The 18,463-nt window shown below is 39.5% G+C and overlaps 1 protein-coding gene across 2 annotated transcripts in view; it reads right to left on the reverse strand.

Annotated features, from left to right (window-relative positions):
- WWP1 (WW domain containing E3 ubiquitin protein ligase 1) overlaps positions 1 to 10,334 on the reverse strand; it is a 56,742-nt gene extending 46,408 nt beyond the window's left edge. For both annotated transcript variants that reach the window (XM_057371110.1, XM_057371109.1), the window contains exon 1: positions 10,271 to 10,334. The gene's annotated coding sequence lies outside the window, so the exon portion shown is untranslated. The remainder of the gene's footprint in view (positions 1 to 10,270) is intronic.
- Positions 10,335 to 18,463: the final 8,129 nt, after the last annotated feature.

Consider the following 18,463-nt stretch of genomic DNA (forward strand, 5'->3'; position numbering starts at 1 on the left):
TCATCTTTTTTGGCCCTCCCACTACCAAAACTGGGCCAAGCAAAACCAACACAAAAGGGGTGGTCAGTTCCCAGGGAAATTTTATCATTGGTATTAGAAAGACTTGGTGGAATGAGTTCCCAACATAAACCACCATGATTCAGTGAAAAACTTCATCTTATTAACCCCTTTTGAGTTTATTTCTAACATAAACCATTCCATGATTCAGTGGAGAACTTATTAACCAACCTGRACTTTGCCAATACAGTTTTAAACAATTCCCTCACTTCCTATCACTGGACAACAGAAGATCAGCATGTCCATGTCTGCTCCCCATCATGAGGAAGTTGTAGACAGCAATTACAYCACATCTCCATTTCATCTTCCCTAAGTTCAACAAACATAGTATCTACAGCTGCTCCTCATAAGTCATGCACTCTACTTCTCTTCTGGGCAAATTCTAACATTCTTCATACCAGGTTTGATATAAATATTTCTGTATTTATCTTTCTTAAGCCAAGSTGTATGCATTTTCCATTTCTCCACATTAGAAAAACAATTTTCGTCTAGTCATATGGATATGGATAACAATCTACATACAAAATAATGTTTTGTTTTCTGTATTTTTTCAAGCACATTCCCTGACCATTGCTACAAATGCTGCAGTATTATCTATAAATGATTGCCAGACTCATATTAGGATCTGAGAAGAAATATGGTACCATTACAGTAGTTTACAAAAATCTGTATTGCTGAGTCTTATGCAAGAGGCTCAAACAAGTGACTATGATTCCACTGCACACATCTGCCTGTTCTGTTCTACCTAATACTTGGACTAGCAAGTACCCTTTTAGCCTTGTTTTCCCAAACAAACATCACATGCACGATTCATACTGTTAACCTGCCTCTTCCCCCTCTTCATTTCTATCCCTCTGAGTAAATCTGTTCACCACCAGATTGTTATTCAAAATAAACTGAGAACTAATATTCTCTGATACACTAAGTTCTCACGAGTTTCACAAGGTTCAAGAGCGTAGCAGAGGAAAGAGACACAACTTCCTGTGCCTGCTGAGCAAAGGGCTGCAGCATGAGCTCAAGCTCTCTGCAYTGCCTGACTCAAAGGCTACATAAACACCACAGACAGCTCTGAATCAATCTGAGCTGGAGCAGTGCATAGTGTCTTTTTTACTACAAGTAAAAAAGGTCTAGAACAACAAATGGRGAAAAGAATTGTAAGAAAAAGCTGTATGGAACCTAGTTCCACTGCTACAGAGCAACTTACAGCAAGATATTTAAGGTACACCTTGCTTGTAAATCTTTTACCCAGTGATGCTTCTAGGTCCTACCACAATAGAAAAAAAAAGGAAAATATCACAATGCCTCCTCTGTGTATTATAGATAAGAACACACACAGTGAAACAAATGGAGTAAACAACTTCCAGGCTTTTTGAACAGAACAATAGYAGTTAAAGGCCAACATTCATGTCAATGAATCAGGGAAGAATATTTTCTCTTTAATTCTAACATTTACCTAAATAGTTCTCCTATCTGCCAGAACACATAATATGCTAGCTACACAAGCCTCCAGCCTTTCTGGATAGTCTTCTGTTATGGATAATTCTAATGCTTCATATAAATTATTGCTAATCAGATTTGTATTAAGAACAATGTAAAGTAACATAGTAAGATAGATTGTTAAAATATGGGCAGATTTTAGTGTACCTCTACTGCAAACAGAAAATTTTACCCTCGTTACATATAAGCACTTCCATATTAAACTATAYAGGTAACCTATTTTAACAACATGGAAAATGGAGATGCATGAATTTCCAAACAGGCCGAGAGCCTGAGCACATACCAAGAGTGCCCAGATAGCTTATGAAATCCACTCGCAGGAATTTGTGCCTGTCAGCACCAACTTATTAGTTACAATAGCTTTGACTGGTGTAAACACATCTCTACTGCAGCCACAGCAAAATTAGCAAACATGGAACAACTTTAAGGATGTTAACCAAGAGTGCTGCTGTTACTGTTACATTCCCCTACTTTGTCTTTAGGGATATGAGAAAAGGCAACTAAAGCATACTAATAATGGGAAATACATTAATACTGCCCCACAAAATARTTTCCCAGCTTCCCTACTGTTTTGGTAAGTCATAAAAAACAAGTCAAAGAGGGGAAGAGAAGCCTACTCAGTGTTATGAGAAAGTGGCAAGAAAGGGTTTTGCAGATTTTCTGTCAGTAAGACATTTGATGTGATCCACCTCTCACCAGTAACTTTATCTCAAAAAATAGCTCAAAGAGGYATAAGTAGAATTCACTGCATGTTCTCACTCTCTTTTCTCTGAATATTTGATTTTTTAAAAGAGCTAAGCAAGGCTCTTTCCAGCTGTCAATCTMAGCAGTGTTAAAACACTAAAACATGTCTGTCCTACTTCCAGTCACAGACTGCACTAATCTTACCTATTGCTACCTGAGAGCATTCAGCCAAGCAATGTCACTTACTTTTCAAAAATAACCCTTCAGTCTCTACAGTGTGGGAGAATTCAATCTGATCCTTACTAAGGCTCCAAGCTGATGAATAATTCTCACTTCTTGAAACAAAGAGTTGCCTGCTTCTGCTAATTATTTTCCAATCAAATTTTAATCTGAGTTAATCTGATCCCAATATGTAACTACAAAAAAAAAGGGGCAAGTTGAGAACCTGAAAATTAATAAAACACAAGTCTTATCAGAAGGCCCCAAAGCTTGCCTCCTCAAGGACCAAAACTGGACCAAAATAACATGCTGCATAAGGTCAGTATCCTTTCTAGTGAAAAGCTAAAGACGAAGTGATAAAACTTAAAATGATTAATAGCTTATTCTTGAGAGCAACACTGCCTTGAAACCAGGTGGCTACAAAACGTGCATCCAACCATCCAACTTGCCACTGGAGGTTGTCCGTTTTCAAAGTTAATCCCTTATTCAGGTTGATTTTCAAGGGACTTGTGAGGGTAGACATTAGAAGAAAGAMAAGCAAGAGAAAAGCATCTCCAGCATTCTCTACCCAGAAAACGTACACTTGCATGATATGGTCAACACACAGGCCTTTGGCCTGAAGAGCATTAAAAAYCTTAGTCATTCTGTAAGTCTTCTTCCACTTGAACCTGTTCTCCTCTTGCTCTCCTTTTTTGTACCTTCTCCAGTTATACCATACAACTCTTAAGACAGAGCATAAGCTGGAGAAGTTAAAAAAATACACAAAGCATTCATTCAAGCTAGGAATGCACAGTAGATATAAACAGCAGCATGATGATGTTGTCTGTTTCATTCTTTATACTATTCCTACATCTTCTATATAAACCTTTGAAACTACCAGTTCTTAAACTGTGGAGTGTCAATAAACATCTGAAAAAATGTTCTTAGTTCCCCTCTATTATCAGGGAGGGACTGAAACACAAAACGTTCAAATATGCAGGAAAATAAGCCTGAAGTGTATGTCTCTMCTAATACCAGTTTATTTAGTCAATTTTCATTTCTTATGGCCTTTAAAGCTTTGAAACTGAAGCAAGCAGCATAACAGATTTATACAAAAGAGCCACAACCAGCGCTGAAAGTTAGCTGTGCCTGACAGTTACATTAGAAAAACAAAAACCGAAACATAAAAATACTATAAGCAAGAAAGGCCATAGTGGGCAATCTAGACTAACTTGCCCTTTAAAAATATTTAAAATGTACTTTATTTATGGACTAAAGTACAATCTGACCTTTTTATTAAAATCCCTATTTCTTAGCAATGGATTTTCTCCTTGTCTGTATTGTCCTATAACAATTTATTCCTTATTTTGAATCATAGATCAGTCAATATCAAGTGAATTGTGAAATAATTACTTGTTGATAGACCACCCTCARCTTTTCAAGGTGTGCTCTAACATCTCTTTGTTTAGTTGCATGACACAGAGTTAAAAGGATAGGTTGAAATTTGCTTATATTTAAGATTGTGTGGGCCTATGCTAGWGGCTTCTCTTCACTTTTTTAAATGCTAAAAATTAACAACATTTTTCATTTTACTTGCACAGGAGCTGTACTACTCTGATAGTTTTCTCCTCAATCAGTTATTTTTTCCTAATCAAAGAATATAAACAACAAAGAAACCCAACAGTCCATTTGTAAAAGAGCTAAAGCTAGGAGACTCTCAGAACCATTTACCACAGAATAGTAACAAATATGCTTATGTAAGTAATATAAAAATAGCATGCAAGCTCGTATATGTTATATTCTGAATACAATCCAACATTTTGTTTTTCACTCCATTCCTGATGGGACATTTTCGTAAAACAATTTTTAACTATGTTGGGTTTTTGTTACCAAATACTTCATTAACACCCCATTTAAGGAATAGTTGTAGCTACCCTTTCCAAGACACATTAGGTCCCCTATGTCAACACTAAAAATGTACCTATCACCCACTGTTATTTCCATCTGAAGGTTCAATTTCACTGCCTACAGATCTTGCCAGTTCATTAGCAGCACACTTTTTGTCATGTTATGAACTAAGGTCCCAACTAGTTTTCTYTGCCACAGCTATTCCCTCAACAATGCAGTTTAACTCACCATCCTGTGACAAYATTTTGTCAGCAATCTCTTACAAGATAATCAGCCAAGGATTYCTTTTATTTTAGAATAACACACAGATACCAGTTTTCCATCAGATTCTCAATACTGACTGAATTTTTCCTGTCCTTGTAGCTAGCATGTCTAAGTCAAAATACACCTTTTTTTTTTCTTTTTTATAGCTCAAAATCTTTTCAGCTGCTGAGAAAAGTGATCACTTTTTAAAAAGATAACACACTATGAAGATAGCTGGAAGTGAAAAATAGTGCCAAGAATGGAGGAAAAAGGGAACTGAAATTGAAGAAGCAGCTTCCACACTTCTGACCTGAGAGGAAAAGGGAAATTTGCCAATCCTATTGCYCTTCATCTTCCATCGAGCTTTCCTCTTACATTTTATTTTGCTTTTTAATTGTTATGTTTACAAACATAATTTTATGCCATCATAGATACTAGGAAATACAAGAGAGTAAGTTTTGGTACACCAGTTARTAAAAACAAGGTCAGCTTTCAAGACTAAGGCCTCATGATCTGTTCAGCAGTTTTAGTTCATCCTTACAAACAACAGCAAAAAAAAAAAATCTTTCCGAATTTCTCAAGAACTAATAAAGCACTGTGTTTCAAAACTGGACATGTGTTATTTTTTCAGTTCTGATGCCAAAGCATATTGTGCAATTTTACAGATTATCAACTTTATCTTTCCTGTTTACTTTACCTCATTCTAAACTACAACTCATTTGATTTATATTAAGAAATTGCTGGCTACCTTGAAATGCACATACAATCCAAAGTTCTCTYACATTTTTCACCCGCCTATATGAGRAACAAATACAAGTTTTCCATTGTCTCTTTTTATTTAAAGGATTCTTCTGCTAATCTCCTCCTCCATTTAGAGCTTAGAGCAACAGATCTGGGTTTAAAAACCCAGTAATGAGAACTGTGTGCAGAGTATCCTGTTTACTGCTGTCTATGCCCACAGACGCACAGATGAGAGCTCTCCTCTGCCCACTTCAGGCTGCAAGGTGAAGATACTTGAATGCACAAACCAGAATTATTTTGCTGCTTATCTTAAGAATTTKACTGCCTCTTCTCGTCAGTTTTTAAATTGCTTTCTTATATCTCCAAAACCATTTCAGACAAAATAAGCCTAAAATCCTAATGGAATAAACGCAGTCAGGAGTAATTCTGTGTCGTTTGAACTCCTTGAGTGGTCAGTTACTAACACATATTTCCATTCTCAATGTCATTTATACATAACACAAGAGAGACTGTCTTACTATGTAACAGGTAATTGAAAAAATTAATATTCCAAAGTGATTTGAGCCAAYGAAAGAGTCCCTGTATTAGACATCAGACACTGAATTTCACTGCAAAAGAAAAGAGTATTGGCTATACTCATTATTACATCACTCCAAATTAACAACCTCACTGATGTTAAYAAGTCCTCATGTTTTGAACTGCTTWAAGTTTGCACWGACCCTAGTCATCTAAAGCAGAACATAAGCATATCTAACATATTCCAACACAAAGAAAAATGGCAATAAATAAAAACCCAAGATTGTAATCTGCTTTGTTAAACACATGCTTCACTCCAATTTTTATTGAAGACTTAATTTTAATCAAAAGCTATTATGAAGTAACACAACCAGCTCAGTAAAATTCAGTTGACTCTTCAAAATCAGTAGAATTWATAAGTCAAATCCAAAGTCATATTATCTTTTAACTGGATTTTGAAAGTGCTTTTTTTGACAGTAGTGTATTATCAAACTGTACATTAGATTAACAATTTACACAATCCCCAACAGTGACTGAGGGGAGAGGGAATTAAAAAATAATTGTTTCTTTGCCATACATAGGCTGCTATAGAACTACAGCACTAGTCATGTAAACCTGTAGTGATTAATTGCTTCATACTGTATAAGCAATGATTACTAAAACCTATATGTAACAAAAACATGAAGGTTTTCCTGACATACTTTCCCTGCAACGCTAAGAAATTAAAAAAAAAAAAAAAACAACCTAGCATTCCCCCCTGTAAACAGTTCTGACATACTATAACCACTCTGACAGCTGATCGCTTCCCTGGAATCCCCAGTGTTTCCCTGTTAAGCAACACTACACTTGCAAAACAGAGCTAAACTTAAACACATTTCTGGTTAAAATCTAGCAGGTCCTCAAAAACAGCAAATACATATCCCAAGCAGCAGTAATCAGCTTTTTATAAGTTTTCACTTACAAAGAGCAATTAAAAACAAAAAGTCCCACTTAATCCATCTTAAAAAGCATCACAGCAAATTTTAGCAAAAGCTAGGCCATGTCAGTATTCTGCAGGGTGGTGGGTTAGGGTGGGGAAAGAGGAGGCACCACTCCATGACTTGTTCTTTTCTACAAGCCTTTGGAATGTCTCTTATGGACACTCCCAACTCCTGCTGATAAGAAGAGGAGGTTTCTCTTTCCAGACATATTATTTTTCTTCAAGRAAACAGGTGAGACCTCCAGTATTTSCAATGGTCCTTGGCTATGGCCACTTTATCTCACCACAGGAGAATSCCAACATACTACAGTAAATCTGAACAAACCTACACAGAAAGTGGCCTACTGATACAATGGCAACAAACTCTGAAAGGAGGACCTGCATATAACCAATTCCTGCAGTCTGAAATTGGACACAGACCTAAGAATATAGAAGAGTGTCACTATGCATTGCATAACTCAGAATTCAAAGGAAGAGTTCAGCAGTTCYGGTTTACAATTTTCACAAGGGCAGCAAAAATAACAGGATTTTTGTTAATATGACACTACCATAGAAACTGGGGAATCCTGTCCCAGTTTACATACTTTCATCAGGAACACTGGAGCAGCTTTCCGGTTTTTAAGTTGCTCTGCAACTAAGGCAGAGACAGAAGGGCTTTTTCTTTTTATTCTGTTTTTTTTTTAATTCAGGTGAATGTTACACTGTGCAGAAGCAGGCAAGTGCAGTGCTAAGCTAGCTTAAAAGATAACATTTTTATCAGTAGCTTCACTCCTTTCCAGTCTTTACAAAAAAGTCTTTTTAASACACTAAAAGTAACATACAAGAATCACTTAAAGATTCCTTAATTTTCAGTTTCAGACTGCAGAAAGCACTTATTTTTGTTTATCAATTTATCCATTCCCCCACCTAGCCTTTACACTTCATTATCTCAATTCTAAAATGAACTTGGGTTTTTTTTTTTGTGGGAGATTTAGGTTGTAGGGGCTTCTTTAAGCTAACAGTGAGTGCTTTAAAAGCATAAAGAGTACCCATTTCCGATTAATAGACATGGCTTAGGTCATGATTTTTAGATTATGGCACCTTAGTTTTCAACTCTAATGTTTTAATGGCATAGGAAGCACGAAGAAACTGAATGTGATACCAACTCCCTGCAGTAGATCCTTACTCCTGATTCTTGTGTTCAAAATCCAGAAGGAATCTYTTTCCCCACACACATTCTTTCATGAGAAACAACAGGGCAGTGGGTAGAAATTCCAACTTATCAAAATTTCCGACTTCATACTGAAGGATAAATAGGAAAATGAAAAGCTGKAAATTAACTAGAAAACATTTCTCCTTCTTCCAAGGGTGCCACAGACTCAGGAAAAGGGGCTGGCTCTGAACTCCATCATTATTCCTGTGATTTAAGAAGCATTTACAGGCAAGTGATTATTTAAACTTCATTGCAAACCCTTAAAAAAAACATACTGGCTAATTTACAGTGTTTTAGTCACTGATGTTTAGCAACAAATGTAAACTATTTTACAAACAAAAATGATCCATACTTTTTTTGGCAACAAAGGGTTCCATATCAAGAGAATAAATCAGTCTCAAAGCTCTCAAGCTTTCAAGCATAACCATGGATTTAAGGGAATTATTCTACACTATTGYTGGGAAAAGCATACTGACAGTACTAAGTTGCTCAAGCTAGAAGCACTTACAGGACTAGGCCTTTAAAAYAGAGCTCAAAATACACATGAAAGAGGTGACAAAGGGATTCTAAACCCACAAGTTCAGAAGCAACATCAACCAAAAGTATTTCTAGTTGCCCCATTTGAAAGCATCTTTGTTATGAATCCAGGTGAATTGTGCTTCTACAGCTGTAAAATCATTCTCGGATGAAAAACCTTCAGATTTTTTCTGTAAGGAAACTTCTTTAATCTTTATTAGTATTAAAATCGACCAGAAATAGTAATTTAGTTTATACCTTGACCAACATGGACTCAGATAAGGTAGCATAGAAAATTCTAAAAAAATTAACAATCAATCCATGTTAGTAAAGCACTATCACAGCCAACAAGTCCCTTTGTCTCTGTATTGCAGAGAGATTAAACCAGAATACCAGTTTTAAGAGTAGACATTTATTATTATGAAGACCATGTCTTTCTTGTGCATGACCATATATAACTCAGCTACCTGCAGTCAGTGACTGCAGCTCTAGTAGCCAGTATTATTAAACTTGCATAACTTGAGTTTTTTCAATGCACAACATCCTGGTGACTTTTTATATGACACARCTGCCCTGTGAAAATACAACTGAAATATGAATACCTCTTTTTACAGTTTCACTCAAACATYGAAGAGCTCCCATTAAAATGATTAGATGGTGTTAAGTCCTTTTCTCCCTTTGATGTACAGTTTAAACATTTATAGATCTGGAASAGAGCTAGATCATCCTAGTTAAACTGGGATGAGAATTGGTATCGTTCCAAAAATAAGACAACTACAAATAAAGTCAAGTAAATAAACACACCRAGTTGTAACATTTTGCAACAACATAAACAAAGATAAACGACACAAACAGGTCTTTTGAGGTCTTCAATTCACAGAGTCTGCTCAAACTCGCATCACAGGGACCCCAAGAGATGAGCAGACACTTATAACTTGAGCAGTGACCGAAACCACCCTGCCGTGCCCCCGTCCGTGAGCCGAGGCACTGTGAGGGGCGACAGCAGCGCACCGGGGAGGGGACACGGCTCCTGACCTCCTGCCTCCCCAGTTCACCAGAGGAAGGTGAACTTAAACTAACAATGTCCTTCTCCTCTGCTTTCACCCAGCACATAAGCAAGCCAGGACCGGCCGTGGAACTGCTTCACTGACTCCGGGCCACTAAAGCCTCTCGCAATCCACTCAGCGTTGACACAGGTCACGACTCAGCCCTCAGTCACCCTCGCAAAGGCCGTAGACAGGAATAAACAAGGTTATTCGCCTGACACCGGACACCGGCGACACTCCCCCTCCCTCTCCCCCTGCCCCATAGCGACACGGGCTCACCACAGCCCCGACCCTCCCTCCCCTCGCCAGGTGCGGGCCCAGAGGCCCTCAGCCCTGTCCAGACGCGGGCCAGAGTGGGAGACGGCAGGGAAACACGGCCATTCTCCGAGCACCATGTGGGCCATCGGGAAGGGAGAAGCAACAGCCGCGGCCCCCCGCCAGTAGAGCCCGAGGGGTGAGACGGGTTAAAGTGCCGGAAAAGAGAGACCGAGACCCGACTAGAGCTCCCTTCGCCATTTTAGCCCCCACGCCCATTCCCCTCCTCCCCGCCCCTCGGTGACAGGGGCAGCTCGCACCCACCCCCCTGGCTGCCCACGGCCGAGCGGCGGCGAGCAGCGAGGAGGGCAGCCGTGTGTCTGCCGGGCCAGACCGCAAACCGAAGCGGCTGCGGCACAGCCTGTTTTGTGCCCTTACCGTGGCTCGCAGCCTCACAGCTGCTGCCGCCTCCTTCTCCTTCCTCCCACCTTTCTCTTCTTCTTCTTCTTCTTCGCTTCCTCGCCGCCGCCGCGGCTCCTCACCCCTCCGCGCCGCGCTCCGCCGCCGCCGCCGCGCAGAATGATGCCATCTCACAGCGGCATCGGCGGCTCCCGCACGACAGCCCTCCTCCCGCCGCCGCCCCTCCCGGTGCTGCTCCTGCTGCTGCCGCCGCTCCCGCTGCCGCCGCTCCCGCCGGGCGCCCCCGACGGCCGAGCCAGCCTCGTGCTCGCACTCCGGGCACGGGCAGCACGAACTTGTGGATCTGGAGCCGGAGCCGCCGCCGCCCGGGCGGGAGGGCCCAGTCGGGACCGAGCAGTGCGCAGCGGCGGTGGGAGGGAAGAGGCGAGCCTGAACCGAGGCTCTTCAAAGGGGACAGGGCTTATTCCTAGTGCCTGCCCCGGGCTGAACCAAGTCGGGCGCCGCGGCGGGGAGAAGAGCGCAAAGCACGGAATCGACTTCGGGGAAGGCGGGGCCGGGCTGCAAACCTGGGGCACCGTCCGCGGGACAGAGCCTGCTGGGGCAGGATAAGGAGGGCTCCTGCGAGYCGCTGTCCCCCGACAAGGCTCCTCTGCGGGGCCGAGAGCCAGCACACCCCGGTGCGGTGCGAGCGATAAAGGCGGGGGGTGTCTCCTCCACCCGCCTCCCGCCCTCCCCGGCCGCGCAGGCAGGGCGGGCTCCTGCGCCCCGCCGGGATCCGCCGCTGCCGCCGTGACAGGAGCCCCTTCCCGCCGTCCCTCCGGCTGCTCCCGGTCCTCCACCGCCGCACTTTTTCTCCCTGTTTGAGTTACAGTCTCCCGTTCTCGGGTGGACGGATGTAGGCGGGGGAGAGCCAGCTGCTCACAGCCCTCGGCAGCGGCGCRGAGCTGCCCGGCTGCCCCGCTGCAGAGCGAGACACCGCCCGCCCCGGCGGCACCTCCGACAGCCCCGGCATGGGCACGGGGAGCGTTCCCCTGGCAGCAACCACAGCCCTTCCCTAAGGATTTACAGACCTAAAAGTACTTATTATATGCACAAATATGCGAGGCTGAAGTTGTGCCTTACATTGAAGACTAATGAAGCTTTGTCTTCGTATCGTACAACATAATGCTGTGGAGGCAGCGATAGCATGAACTTTCGGGCATAAACAAGGCCTTTGAGTGGTTGTCCCAGAAAGTCCAGCACTACTGTTAATTGAAAGGAACAAAAGCTTACAGTATGAGACCCTGAAGCAACTTTCAGCAACGTCTGGTATTTCATTATTCTTAAAAAACAACATGGGGGCCAACAATCTGATTTGGACATTTAAATTCCTTCAGGAAATAAAAGGAACGCTGTCAAAAGTACTACTTTCCAACCTAATCATTCTTCCTASAAAATCTCCAGGAAAACAAAGTTTCCAAAGAAAGTTCAGGGAAAAAAAAATATGTACAGTTCAGCTTTAAAAGTATGTTAGAGTATTCTAGAAGAAAAAAATACCGGTCTTCTCTTGACTGGTAATACTAGTACAAGTGACTGAAAGCTGTCATGGTTTGTGCTTTTGCACACAGCAAATGTAACAGAATATGTGAGCTCTACTCTTACAAAATTTGGCTTGGGCAGTAAGACTAGATGTTTGCAGTTAGCAACCTAATTAATCCATCTGATTTACAGAATTCAGTGTGTACTATTTTCTCTACAACAACTAAAGCTTACATTTAAAAAAAAATTAAAGTCCCTCTTTAGTTCTGAGATTGTCCAAAATTAGGTACTTGCTTACTCCAAGGAACTACTTTTACAATATTTTGCTAGCACTTCCAGAGTCTGGTACTAAGCGCTGTCTTGCTTTCCTGGCTGTTTTCCTGGTGTAAAGCAATCTAATTCTGTAGCATTTATTTCCAGTTGCAAAGGGTGGTTAAAGGTGTAAATGGCAATATTCTATCTCTGGCCTTTGCATAAGATATTAATTTATCTTCTAGTAGGCTTTTTCTCGTTACATTATCAGTAATCTGACACCAATACTTATGGAAGGTATTACCATTACTTAGTATATCTGTAAAATTTCTAAGTACTTCTTTCTTGCCTCGTAAAGTATGAAAAGTGAGTAGTCACTTAAAACAATACTCTGTACAGGAGTTATGGTCTTCTCTAGCTTGCCTTCTCCYGGTTTCACAACAAATTTTGTCATACATTCGTCACACTCTGGGGAACAGCAACATTCCAAGTATTCTTCCTGCTTAAAAGACATTTGATACACTAATGAATGTAAAATGTCACAAGTTTGTTAATGTCACGATTTTGGTTTTAAATGTCTTATAAAACCTCGAGATTTTTTATATTTCTGACTACTTTTAGAGCAGTAGGTAATTGAAACATAGAATCATAGAATRGTTTAGATTGAAAAGGACCTTCAGGTTGATCCAGTTCATCCAATCCCCCAGCCATGAGCCCAGACACTTCCAAGAACCAGGTTCTACAGAATACTCGATCCCAGCTGATCTCAAACACTTCCAGGAGTGGCGCATCCACAATTTCTCTGGGCAACCTATTCAAGTGTCTCACCACCCTCACAGTAAAGAATTTCTTCCTATTATCTAATCTAAASTTGCCCCTCTTCAGCTTAAAGCCATTCCCTACTATGCTATCTCTACATCTACATGGTACAAAGTCCCTCTCTGGTTTTTGTAGGCCCCTTAGGTACTGGAAGGTGCTGTAAGGTCTCCCAGGAGCCTTCTCCAGGCTGAAAAATGACAACTCTCTCAGCCTGTCTTCATAGGAGAGCTCCCTCATGTTCCAGCCCCCTGATGGTGTTAAATACCTTATGGTTAAAAGCCATACATTGAAAATTTGCTGAAAACATTTAAATTATGCTTAGGAGTTGTATACTTTTATGTGAGAAAGTGCAAAAACAGTTGTGTTCATTTTGCAGATAAAYTTTTCTTGTTTGTTTTCTAATGTGTTTTGGCCAGAAAAGATTGCAGACTCTTATCATACAGTGCTGAAGGCTAGCAGAAATTAATGCAGGTCTGGTGTTGTTATTGCCTTAGAGTTTTGCTCTTTATAGGGTGAAATAAAGAGTGTTTATTTAYCCCTTAGTTATCCCTTTAGAAWGCTAACCTCAGGTAAGGTCTGATAAAGCCACTAAACTTACCAAATCAAATCAATCAAAGTTGGAGCTTTGCAAGAGGTCTGCATGAAGGGTTTTATAAAATAACAGTACCTTCTATGCACAACATTCCTGAGATAGTAGTTTATGATACTAGTGAAAGATTTTAACAGCATCTCCTTGTGTGTATTTCTGACATTTTCTTTTCCTTTTTTCTTTACAAAGGAGAGTTTTGGAGAACTTGGATTCAGAATAGATACCTATAAAAGAGACTCCAGAATATACTGCGTTTATCCTCTAATTTGAATAGACCTTCTTTGGCGTGCTTAAACAATGTACATGGATTTTAGATAAGCATGGATTTTAGGWTGAGCTATTGCAAAATCTAGGTTTTAAAAGACTAGACCATCCACTGGCTGGAGTTGTATCTTACCTTTTCAGTGAATATTTCTCTTTGTAACTACACACACAGGAGTAGCAAAGAGCTCTGCTAGCTTTTAATTGGCAAGTCTAAGTGAGTGACAGTAGTTTTGCTTAATTTATACTTCTGGGGAGCTCTTGTAGGCCTCAATAGGAAGTAAACCAGTACAATTGCAAATAAATGGCTTAAAATTACTGTACAATACCATCTATTTRTGTTTCTGTTTGTCTTTGATTTCTCTAACATCTTACAAAAGCCTAATGTTAAACTATAATTCCTGAATGCTGCAGAATACTTAAAAACTCTGTAGAAAAGTGGAAGTAAATTTTAATAATTGAACTTCCTTAACAGTAAATCAGTAGCAAAAGATGAGGCTGAAACCAAATCTTTTTGCCATTATAGACTCCAGTGCAAGCTGATTTCACCTGAGCAAAGGCATGCAAAAATAGTCTATGTGTGGTTTCTGTTTGAAATGAGCCAAGTTTTGTATTACAAGTCTTGCACACAAGTGGTTAGGTTCATTGTTTTTTCAGCCCTAATCTTCCAAATGTGAAAAAAGTAATAAAATTTTTTAAAAGGCAGTATCTAATSAGAGTGGAGGGAAGATCTCCCTGGTAATTGTTGTTATTCTTTTTACATGGAGATTTATTATTACAAAACTCATGCAGAGTAAGAAAAATTTTGGACAAGTTTCTTTGGGCCGTATTCAAAAAAGCATTTAGGTATCTGAATGGTGGTTTAGATAAAACTTAAATTTTACCTTCAGGAGCACAAGCCGCAAAACCCTGTAGATGTAGTCACCGAAGTCTGCTGGTGGATGTACTCAGTGTCCATAGGCATTGGCAACAGGCACCTGATGTCTTCATTGCAGTAAAAGGATTACTACTTGGCTTATGCCTGGTTTGTTTGGGACCAGGTGGTGAGTAATAAGTCACCTAAACTCCATGGAAGGGTGAATCAGGGAAGCATGATWAAGGAAGTATCAGGTATAGAAAGGTTCTGAAATCAGTACAAACTACAGAAGTTACAGCAATGACAGAAGCAGGGAAAAACATGGTAGTAGTGTGCACYAGGCATTACAGTGTCATGAAAGGAGAACTTGGGACCTGAAAAAACATGTGTTCTGTGCCCTCCTAAACTCAAATCAATCTCTCTTTTCAAGACAGACTGTGACCCATGAGTGCTGTCTGATTTGGGACCAGGATTATCCTTCCTATRCCAGCCCTATGGAGTCACTTGGAGCTCTACAAAAGCACAGTGAAGAAGTAATGCAGCAGAGTAATGCTGGAAAACTCAGAAACTAGGGAACATAAGCTAGAATAACTGGAAACTTATAGTTTCTAGTCCTGCTTCCCAGCAGTGTTCAGACATTTTAATTGATGACTTTTCAATGCATAATATTTGCTCCTGTTCCAGGACAATAAACATTCCCAATAACAACTGAATGTCTGCACTTTTGGCATTTACTCATGTCCTCTCATATTCCTTCCTCAGATTCCATGGTTGTTGTGTTCTGAAAGCAGAACGAGTATAGTTACGTATATGTTTGACTTACCTAGATGTTTTTATCTGAGAAAATTATACCTTAAACATATATTGTCCTTTAAAAATAGCTTATTTATATGGTAAGGGATAAGGGTTTATCCTTATGTTGTTATGTGGGGTTTTTGATGTTACACTAAGAGTGTGATCTGACCTTAGTCACTTTTACTGTGTATAATTAAAAGTCTCTAGTTTCACAATGGTTGAAGATTTTGACTACTGCACCATCCAATTATTTACTCCTATTTATTTACTTCATTCCATCTGTCAGAGGTATGAATATGTTACTTCTCATTTAAGGTGTGAGATATGGATTCTACTATTATGTATGCAATATTTGGCACAGTCACATTCTTGTTTGTAATATAAGGGGTTTTGCATATGTAGTACCGTAAATWATACGAAACAATCATCACCTGGGGTACACTTAATTTAATTTGTTTCCTCACAAAAATTTGGTGTCTGATTGAATTAAAATGAGTAGATTTTTAAAGCAGTATTGTGGAGAAATTAAAATATGAAAAATTACAAAGACTTGACTCCAGTTAGTATAAATCAATAAAATTGCTTGCCTCTGGATTTAGACAGTATTCTTTTCTTTATCTATAAATTTGGGATAATAAGAMGATTCTTCTTCCTACACCTTTTTCCGTGACCAAAAACTGTTAATTCAAAAGTTGTAAATTTATAAGGTCTGAGTGAATTATTGAAAAATTAAATTAAAACTCACTGATTTTCATTTACAGTTTAAAAAATRTAATTTTTTGTTGTGGACAAACATCTTCCAAAATGGCTCTGTCTTTCAAGAATACAATTATTTCAATACTTTGACAGTGTCAGCTTTTCAGATCTGTTAGTCATCATTGACACATTAGTGAATCATTAATCAATTTATTGTTTTATTCTTTTAAGTTTACAGGTTTGTGTGCCAAATCCTAGAAAAATATGAAAACAACTTGTCAAAGTATTGTTTCTCTCCTATCTCCTAGCAGCACAGAGTGTTAGACTTATTTTGTGGGGGAAACAATTTGCAAACCAGTACAACTCATCTCATATTGCAATGAGATTGTGTTGTATTTTCCTTTAAGTCTGTTGCTGCAAGGTCTTCTCTAAAATCAGAAACCTCAGATTTTTTGTCAACGTGTATTTGAAAGCTAAAACATAATTATCTTTTAATCACTGTTTTCACACTGACAGTAGCACAAAGTATATTAATGTAAATTCACTTCTGTCATAAAATTGTAGCCGGTAAATGTTGAGCCACTGTTTGAAGTCTCTTGTTGTATAGTGGGTTACTTTTTTGAAGCATGCCTGCCCTTCTGGCTTGGAAGCAGGGCTGAGGTTGAGCACAAATATTAAGCTGAAYGTGGCTTAGATGACTGAATACAGAGACAGGAAATGGATAATAAGGGGCTCCAGTCCCAGTGGAAGTGCTAAGTCACAGAAGRGTGTGGGAGCATAGGAGCTCACTTTGGGGGTGGAGAATGGAAGAGACTAGGGTTTTTTAGAAGGCATGAGGTATGGGGAGGGCATTTAAATAAGGGAAGGAAGGGAAGTAGTTTACTCTGTTCAAATTCCAGTGGCAATATTTTATACTTTTTCTCACCAGTAAGTGGGCAATGAGTTTTGGAGAAGAAAATCAGGCAAGTTATTTTATCCTCACTTCCTGTGGAAGGAAGATTCATGTTTACCAAGTCTGTGCAATTACCCTTAAATCTCCATAATAACTTKTTTGAGTTAACAGGCCAACTTCAAACATGTCTTTCAAATCTGATAAATACTTTTTGCTTGAGAAATAGATGGCAAAATACGGTAGAAAGCTTCTGTAAATGTACCCTGGAACGGTTACAGACAAAGGAAAAGCTGTATCATTAAATTGCACACTATTAACCACTGGAGAATTGGGAGCAGGGAAAGAGTAAACAATAAACCAGCCAGCCCTTAAAAACGCCTACCATAAGAGAAGGCTTCAGYTGGAGTTTGCATTCTTAGGCACCAAAGTCAATCAACCATGAAAAACAAATCTTTAAGAGACCAAGCTTCATTAGTTTCAGTGCTCAGTSAGTGATGTGATTTAATTGCAGCACTACCTAAAGCAATGCTATGCAGCCCATAGTCTGTGGGTAATTGATGGTCAATAAAATATCAAAGGGAGCTCAAAAAGCAAGTCAAAATCAGACATTCCTGCTCAGCCATATTCTCCCATACATATGAGCAGAATGGGAGCATAAAAATTAGGTTAAATTTTTTACCTTTATTTTTGACTCTACCAGAAGGTCATTTTGAGTATTTTGGCACAGTAAGCACAGGRTGGCATTTGAGTTTGTTTTGCTTCCAGAGATTAAGTGCTCCCTTCAGTTGAAAAGGTTGAGAAACGTAGTGGTCGAGAGACCACAGTCAGAGAATCAAGGTTTTGGTTGCTGTAAGAAACYCTATGTCCTTTTTCCTTTATTGCCYTATTTAGGTTGCATAACTGCAAATGATCAAGTGAATGTAATTTGTGTTTGTCCTTTGTCAGAACATGGCCTARGTGAACCAGAGTCAGCCATCAGTTTGAGCTGCAAAATGTTCTTGTCTTTTGTTGATTCTTCTCTGAGCATTAATCAGAAAAAAAAAAAAGAAATTGAAATCTTCAAATTTGTGTTTTCTGAGACAACCATATARTCTTTCTTTTAACATTACAGTGTTTCATATAATGTTCATGCTTATTTAAGAGCTGAGAGCTCTCTCTTCCTTTAATATAGATTATGGGCTTATTGCATTTCTGTGAAGAACTCTTGCCATGACTTTCTTTTGTTCTAAAAAAACCAAAGATCTTGAACCTCAGCTTTCTCCTGAGCTGCCTCTGTGATCTTTCTTGGATTCTTACCTGCAGGCCCTTTTCTTCTCAAGCCCTAGTACTACTTTTGTCTCTGATAATCTCCATTTTGTCATGACCTAGACATTCTTTTGTCTCTGAAAATCCTCTCTCCTTTTTCTCAACTAGACATAAGACTTAGACTGCAGTACTGTATGTATACTAGTAATAAAATAGACTTAGACATCTATGCATGTGTTTTAACAACTTGGGAAGATCTGGAGGGTTTTTTTGCCAAATATTTACTAT

This window comes from Malurus melanocephalus, unplaced genomic scaffold, assembly GCF_030028575.1.
Source record: "Malurus melanocephalus ecotype Western Australia unplaced genomic scaffold, MMel_1.1 scaffold_141, whole genome shotgun sequence".
In the NCBI taxonomy this organism is placed as follows: Eukaryota; Metazoa; Chordata; class Aves; order Passeriformes; family Maluridae; genus Malurus; species Malurus melanocephalus.